Consider the following 7868-nt stretch of genomic DNA (forward strand, 5'->3'; position numbering starts at 1 on the left):
GTTCCCTGCTCCTGCCACTAGGAGATCTGTCAAAGCATGCCCAGGTAGGCGACCAGCGGGATTCTGCCTCCCTCCTCCTGGGTACTGGTCAGCGAGACCTGCATAGCCGTACTCCAGCACCAGCAGCCTGGGAGTCCACATCATGCTGACCACTGCTCTCCTGCAAAGACACAGCAGATCCCATGACAACCTGCCTCCAACGAAATGCCCCACTCCCATGTGGCTCACCACTCACAGCAGCTGTAACCCCTCTAATCCCCCATCCCGCTGCCCTCTATTCTTTTGCAATTGTGGGGACAAACAACATAGAAGTTGTGCCAAAGCGTCAAGTTCGCCCACCTGGCCAGCTGCAGCAGCTCCTTCACCCAGGTCCTCCTCCTCAAAATCACTGAAAACACCATCCAAGATGATGGAGTCGCTGTCATGGTCCCGGCCGCCTCCAGTATAATCCATACCTTTTTCAGTCCACCACAGCAACCACTGGTTCCGCCACTAAAAGAGAAAACATCGTCTTATACCCCCCACTCACTAACTCACCCCCCCCCCCCCACTCAATAACTCAGCCTCCCTAAAAATCAAAACCCCTATAGCTGCCTACTGGGCTGGGATAGCACAGCAGGTAAACAACTAACATGCATGCAGTAAAGAAGGAGGAAGGGGAGGGGGAGGAAGGAAGGGAGGGAGGGGGGAAAGGGAAGGGAAGGGAGAAAGAGGATGATAAAAAGGAAGGAAAAGGGGAGGAAAATTGAAAAGGGGGAGAAGGAGGGAAAAAAGAAAAACAAAAGTGGGAAAAAGAAAGGGCAAAAAAGGGGGAGAAAATGAAAGGGAAAAAGGAGAGGGGGAAGGAAAAAGGGGGTCGTCAGAGGGCAGCGACATGCATTCATAGAGCAAAGGAGACAACCTACACCCCAACTATGGAATAAGATAAAGGAGGTGGAGGAGGTGGAGGAGGGGGCCAGTTGCCGGAATCTAGCACCAACCCCACTGGAAAAACCACTGTGGGCATGTTGGCACAACATGCAGAATCCCTATAGCCCTCTATCCCCAGAGCCCCACCCCTTCACTTGGCCACCTGCAGATCCACCTCCTAGATGACACTATACCCATGGCCTGCAACCGCCAAACAAGGACAACAAGTATTCCTAGCCATAGATACTTAATCTGGCAACCTCCAAAAAAAATAAAAAATAAGGCAATGCACTGGAGTGCTCCCCTCCCACCCCCTCTCTTGTCTAACAACACCAAGACACTCCACTACGTCACCCCCTACTACCCCAACAAAACCCAATAGCGCCCCCACCACGACATCTGGAGGAACCAGTCTCACCTGAAAGCTGCGCAGCCAATGCCGCCAGCGTGACACTTCCCGTCCCTGCCACAACTCTTACAGCCGCCTCCCAGCCACCATCCACCCGCAGCGATGACGTCACCGCTCCCACCTCATTGGACTGAGACTCCTCCACCTCACGCTCTGGCTGCACCAGCTCCAGTCTTCTGGCCCCAGATGTCCTCCTGTTGCATCCTCCAGCCCAGCAGGACCCAGCACCAGAGCCTCAATGTGACCGCCGTACCGGTGCATTAGGGCTCAATCGCTCCGGGGCCCTAGGCCATCTAGTAGGCTTCGTCAACCGTGCTTGGCCAGCTTGCCTCAGGAAGGGCACTGGCACTCCTCAATTGGTCCAGTAGCAAGCCAGGACCCCGCTCTTTGGACAATGCTGCAGCCGCAGCCATCAGCTCCTGCAGCTGTTCCATCTAAGCTGGTAAGAATCCTTCAGCTCCGGATCAAGATGAGAAGCAACAGTTTGATTACCAGCTTCTCATCTCATCTCACCAACTGGTCCAGAAGTGAAGAGGACTTCTAAACTTCCTCCTACCCCCTATATACCCCCCTTTTCATAGCACCTCCATTAACCTAAAACTAACCGCACACCTTCCTTGGCCTGCCCTGGGGTCAAAAGCCCCTACTTCCCATTCAGTCATCCAGGCCTGCCTAAAATAATGGTATAGTTTAAAACTGCTGAGTCTCCTGAAAAAAAATATTTAATATGAGTGGTTTTCTCACTGAAAAATAGCCTACAGTAGGGCATAAATGTGAGTAGCATCTAAATCTGTGAAACAGATCAGCACAGGGGGGAAAATGACTCAGCAGCTAAAGTTAATATATCTATAACCCGCATGGTCATTATTTTGTTGCAAGACATGACTGGGCCTGTGTGGCTCCTGGTTGAAATATACTGTAGAGACAACAGTAGGACAGAGCTCCCAAACTGGGATACCAGTAGTAATATATATATATATATATATATATATATATATATATATATATATATATATATATATATATATATATATATATATATACAGTATATATATATATATATATATATACATATACACAGACATCCCAACTCTCCCTGAAGTTCAGGGAGTCTCCCTCATTGTAATAGCGGCTCCCTGATGCCCGCAAATGAAAATCAATCTCCCTGAAACTACAAGTACCATGATCCAACATGACCCAAATCCGGGAAACAGTGTTTCTTTAAGGAATGCCTCTAGTTGTGGTGACGTCATAGAGCAGGAAGGCATTGTCACAGCAAGTCTGTATTTACGTTCAGCATATTGCCTGTCTGCCACCTTCCCTCCTGCTGTTTGGAGGCAGCGATAAAGCTCTTGGGTGAGGAGGAGAATCATCAGAAGGCAACATCGGCTGCAGCATAGGCTGAGAGAACTAAAAAAGAGGGCAAAGAGAGAGCACCCCTGTGAGTCAGGTCCTTATCAAACTGACTCTACTGTGAGTACAAAACATAATTACAAGTAGCCTCTCAAACTCAAAATCACACACGCTCCAAGACACAAAATCCGAAAGTCGTACAGGGACAACTATACTGAGTACTTCACAAGCAGGGACACTCTAGAACCCTCAAAGCATGCATCAGTAACCAAAAAGTCCCCACTGATTTTAATAAAATAAAACACAAATGCTACCTTTTTACTGCAGGTAATTAAACTTTGTATTCTAAAATATTTAAGAATTTAACAAGCATACAATCAAAGGAAAATAGGAAAACAGGTTTGTTGTATGTTGTTGTGTGCAATAAAGCTACTTTTGTTTTTAATGTAGTTTAGTGGAAAGCTACTTTAATGATAAGTCTCTATCTTATTTAGGTGTTCCAGGTGTCCAGTAAAAGGGGGGGGGGGGGAGACGGCACACAGCACGCATCGCAGTAGCCGGTGAAGCCACCTTCATGAAATTTGTTTCTGCAGGTTGGGGTATCTGTGTGTGTGTGTGTATATATATATATATATATATATATATCTATACACACACACACATACATATGTAATGCAAAATGTGTTGGTGTATACTATAACTTTTATGTTTATTTTAAAGATTTGATTTCTTTAGCTTGATGATTAAAATAAATCTGAGGGGTATTTTTTTATTCAGCCTGGTTTGGTAGAACAGTTTTTTTTTGTTGTTGCTATAAAAGCATTTAGTTTGTGTAAAATATGCTGTATATATTACAGCATATTGTTTAGGAACATCCCACATTCTGCTGCACCAGTATTGTATTGCACATTAGTCCCGGTGTTGTATTTAGAAGTTTATTATTTACTATATAAAGTGCAGTGTTTACATTATTTAGCTGTTAGCTGTTTATACCGAGAGGTAGTGTATTTCTAAGTTTTTTATTTACTATATAAAGTGCAGTGATTACATCAGTAGGCGGAGTTACGGAAATTGCCAATCACCAGTTTCGCCAATCACCAGTTTCGACACAACATATTTCTAAACAATTTTTTTTTTTTTTAATTAGCGATAGTTACATTTTAACACTGATATCTGTCAGGAATCCCTGAATAACCCTTCACATGTATATATTTTTTAAAAGAAGACAACCTAAGGTATTAAACTTGGGGTATTTTGACTCTTTTTGTGCAACGATTTTACCACCAATCTATGCCAAAGTTTGAAAAAAAAGAAAAGTTGTGATTTTTTTGACAAAATAGCAAATTAAGAATAGATTTACTGAGAACGTTAAGGGTTACTGCAAAATAACAACCCAATATGTATTCAGCAACATCTCCTGAGTACAGTGATACCACCCATGTATAGGTGTGTTGGGTTCTCTGGGGGGTAGAATGAAGCACGTCCTAAAAGACAAAAAGAGAGGCGCTCTTGGTGCAGAGTGTTTCTGGTTCCTGAGCGGACTAGCCAGGGGAGAGTCAGCCGAGCGGCTCTAAAGCATAGGCCTGCACATTATTGCACTGTATGTGCAAATACATTTGTGAGTACCGATATACCTACAATTACTGATAATACCACATTGGTCTAGGATTATCTGCACCAAGAGTGCCTCTCTTTTTGTCTTTTAGGACGTGCTTCATTCTATCTACTGTTTTGTGGAGAGAGCAGCTATATCTACTGGCTCATCAGATGTGTAAACACGAAGAAGATCATCCCATTGGGCAGAACGCCCTGTTGGATATATACTACACTAGGAACTGAACTTAAGGACTGTTTTATATCTAAGTATATTATACCTTATTATAAGTTTTATTTCTTGTTATTTTATAATATATTATACAATATCTCATATAATAGCGTTTGATATATATTAATATATAGATATCCCAACTTTATATCTTACTTCCAGCACTCACTATATACCACAGCTGACCGTTATTATAGAGAGTAACATCAAGTAGGCGCACCTCCTTCATTGGACACACACTAACACGTTATAACACGTATATGCTGTTCTATCTCTGGGGGGTAAAAGGCCTTATTTTTAGGGGACGCATTCCAGTTTTCCAACTTAAAATTTTCACATCTGTCATCATGCACCCATGTCCTATTTGGGGCATTTCTGAAGCCGGTCAATGTAATTTACCCCCATCAAACCATATATTTTTGAAAATTAGACACCCTAGGGTATTTGAAAAGATGGCATTTTAACACTTTCCATGCACTAATTCAACCACTAGTCTTTGTCAAACTTTTGGGTAGTCATTTTTTGTGTTATTTTTCACACACATTGTACTTTAGGCATGGATTCTCAGTTCCTGTTATGTGTTACTGACAAAAAACATCTCAATATGTGTTCAACAATATCTCCTGAGTACAGTGATACCACCCATGAATAGGATTGTCAGGTTCTCATGAGCCTAAAAGGCCTTATTTTTAAGGGGGCGCATTCCAGTTTTTTAACATGGAATTTTCACATTCCATGCACCCATGTCCTATTTAGGACATTTTTGAAGCTGGCTAATGTAATTTACCCCCATCAAGCCATATATTTTTGAAAAGCTGATATTTTAACACTTTCCATGCTCTAATTCAACGACCAGTCTTTGTCAAACTATTGGGCAGTCATTTTTTGTGTTATTTTCACACACATTGTATTAAGGCATTGATTCTCAGCTCCTGTTATTAGTTACTGCCAAAGAAGACCCAATATGTGTTCAGCAACATCTCCTGAGTACAGTGATACCACCTATGCATAGGTTTGTTGGCTTGTTTTGGGGGTGCAATGCCCAACTTCTGACATGTGTTTGTGATCTTTTCTCACATTTAACATATCTTCTTTGCCTATCTTCTTTTTGGGGGTCTTTTTACATACCCCCATTTAATTGCTTGCCATGAATGTGCATATATTTGAAAAGTTGACACTCCAATGCATTGTATATGGAGTATTTTGATTGGAGAAAGTGCATGGTGGTAATTTTTCAATGTTCATTTTTACACACACATTGCTTTTTAACTATGATTTAGGAGAGATTGCTGTAAGTTATTGCAAGAAAACACTCCTGATTGTTTTCTGCAAGACCTCCTGAGTACACTCATGCCCCCATGAATAGGTTTGCCAGGATTTTGGGAAGGTTCAGTTACAATTGAATGACTTGTAATTTGAGTTGAAAGTGAGAGTATTTCTTCTGATAGGCCTATCTTTAGTTTGGGGCCTATTGCATACCCCAAATGTATTTATTGCCATGAAAGTATATATACAGGTAGTGCAGAATTATTAGGCAAATGAGTATTTTGACCACATCATCCTCTTTATACATGTTGTCTTACTCCAAGCTGTATAGGCTCGAAAGCCTACTACCAATTAAGCATATTAGGTGATGTGCATCTCTGTAATGAGAAGGGGTGTGGTCTAATGACATCAACACCCTATATCAGGTGTGCATAATTATTAGGCTACTTCCTTTCCTTTGGCAAAATGGGTCAAAAGAAGGACTTGACAGGCTCAGAAAAGTCAAAAATAGTGAGATATCTTGCAGAGGGATGCAGCACTCTTAAAATTGCAAAGCTTCTGAAGCGTGATCATCGAACAATCAAGCGTTTCATTCAAAATAGTCAACAGGGTCGCAAGAAGCGTGTGGAAAAACCAAGGCGCAAAATAACTGCCCATGAACTGAGAAAAGTCAAGCGTGCAGCTGCCAAGATGCCACTTGCCACCAGTGCCCAAAAGCACAAGGTGTGCAATACTCAGAGACATGGCCAAGGTAAGAAAGGCTGAAAGACGACCACCACTGAACAAGACACACAAGTTGAAACGTCAAGACTGGGCCAAGAAATATCTCAAGACTGATTTTTCTAAGGTTTTATGGACTGATGAAATGAGAGTGAGTCTTGATGTGCCAGATGGATGGGCCCGTGGCTGGATTAGTAAAGGGCAGAGAGCTCCAGTCCGACTCAGACGCCAGCAAGGTGGAGGTGGAGTACTGGTTTGGGCTGGTATCATCAAAGATGAGCTTGTGAGGCCTTTTCGGGTTGAGGATGGAGTCAAGCTCAACTCCCAGTCCTACTGCCAGTTTCTGGAAGACACCATCTTCAAGCAGTGGTACAGGAAGAAGTCTGCATCCTTCAAGAAAAACATGATTTTCATGCAGGACAATGCTCCATCACACGCGTCCAAGTACTCCACAGCGTGGCTGGCAAGAAAGGGTATAAAAGAAGAAAATCTAATGACATGGCCTCCTTGTTCACCTGATCTGAACCCCATTGAGAACCTGTGGTCCATCATCAAATGTGAGATTTACAAGGAGGGAAAACAGTACACCTCTCTGAACAGTGTCTGGGAGGCTGTGGTTGCTGCTGCACGCAATGTTGATGGTGAACAGATCCAAACACTGACAGAATCCATGGATGGCAGGCTTTTGAGTGTCCTTGCAAAGAAAGTTGGCTATATTGGTCACTGATTTGTTTTTGTTTTGTTTTTGAATGTCAGAAATGTATATTTGTGAATGTTGAGATGTTATATTGGTTTCACTGGTAAAAATAAATAATTTAAATGGGTATATATTTGTTTTTTGTTAAGTTGCCTAATAATTATGCACAGTAATAGTCACCTGCACACACAGATATCCCCCTAAAATAGCTATAACTAAAAACAAACTAAAAACTACTTCCAAAACTATTCAGCTTTGATATTAATGAGTTTTTTGGGTTCATTGAGAACATGGTTGTTGTTCAATAATAAAATTAATCCTCAAAAATACAACTTGCCTAATAATTCTGCACTCCCTGTATTTGAAATGTTGACACCCAATGGTATTGTATATGGAGTGCTTTGATGCCTTTGATACAACCATTTTAGCCAAAAAAAAATTGTAGATAGTGCATGGTGGTAATTTTTAAATTTTCATTTTTACACACACATTGCTTTTTTACTATGATTTAGGAGAGTCTGTTGTAAGTTATTGCAAAAAAACACTCCAGGTTGTTTTCTGCAAGACCCCCTGATTACACCCATGCCCTCCATTTATAGGTTTGCAAGGATTTTGGGAAGGTTCAGTTACAATTGTATGATTTGTAATTTGAGTAGAAAGGGAGAGTATTTCTTCTGATAGGCCTATCT

Source organism: Bombina bombina, chromosome 4 (assembly GCF_027579735.1).
Source record: "Bombina bombina isolate aBomBom1 chromosome 4, aBomBom1.pri, whole genome shotgun sequence".
Classification (NCBI taxonomy): domain Eukaryota; kingdom Metazoa; phylum Chordata; class Amphibia; order Anura; family Bombinatoridae; genus Bombina; species Bombina bombina.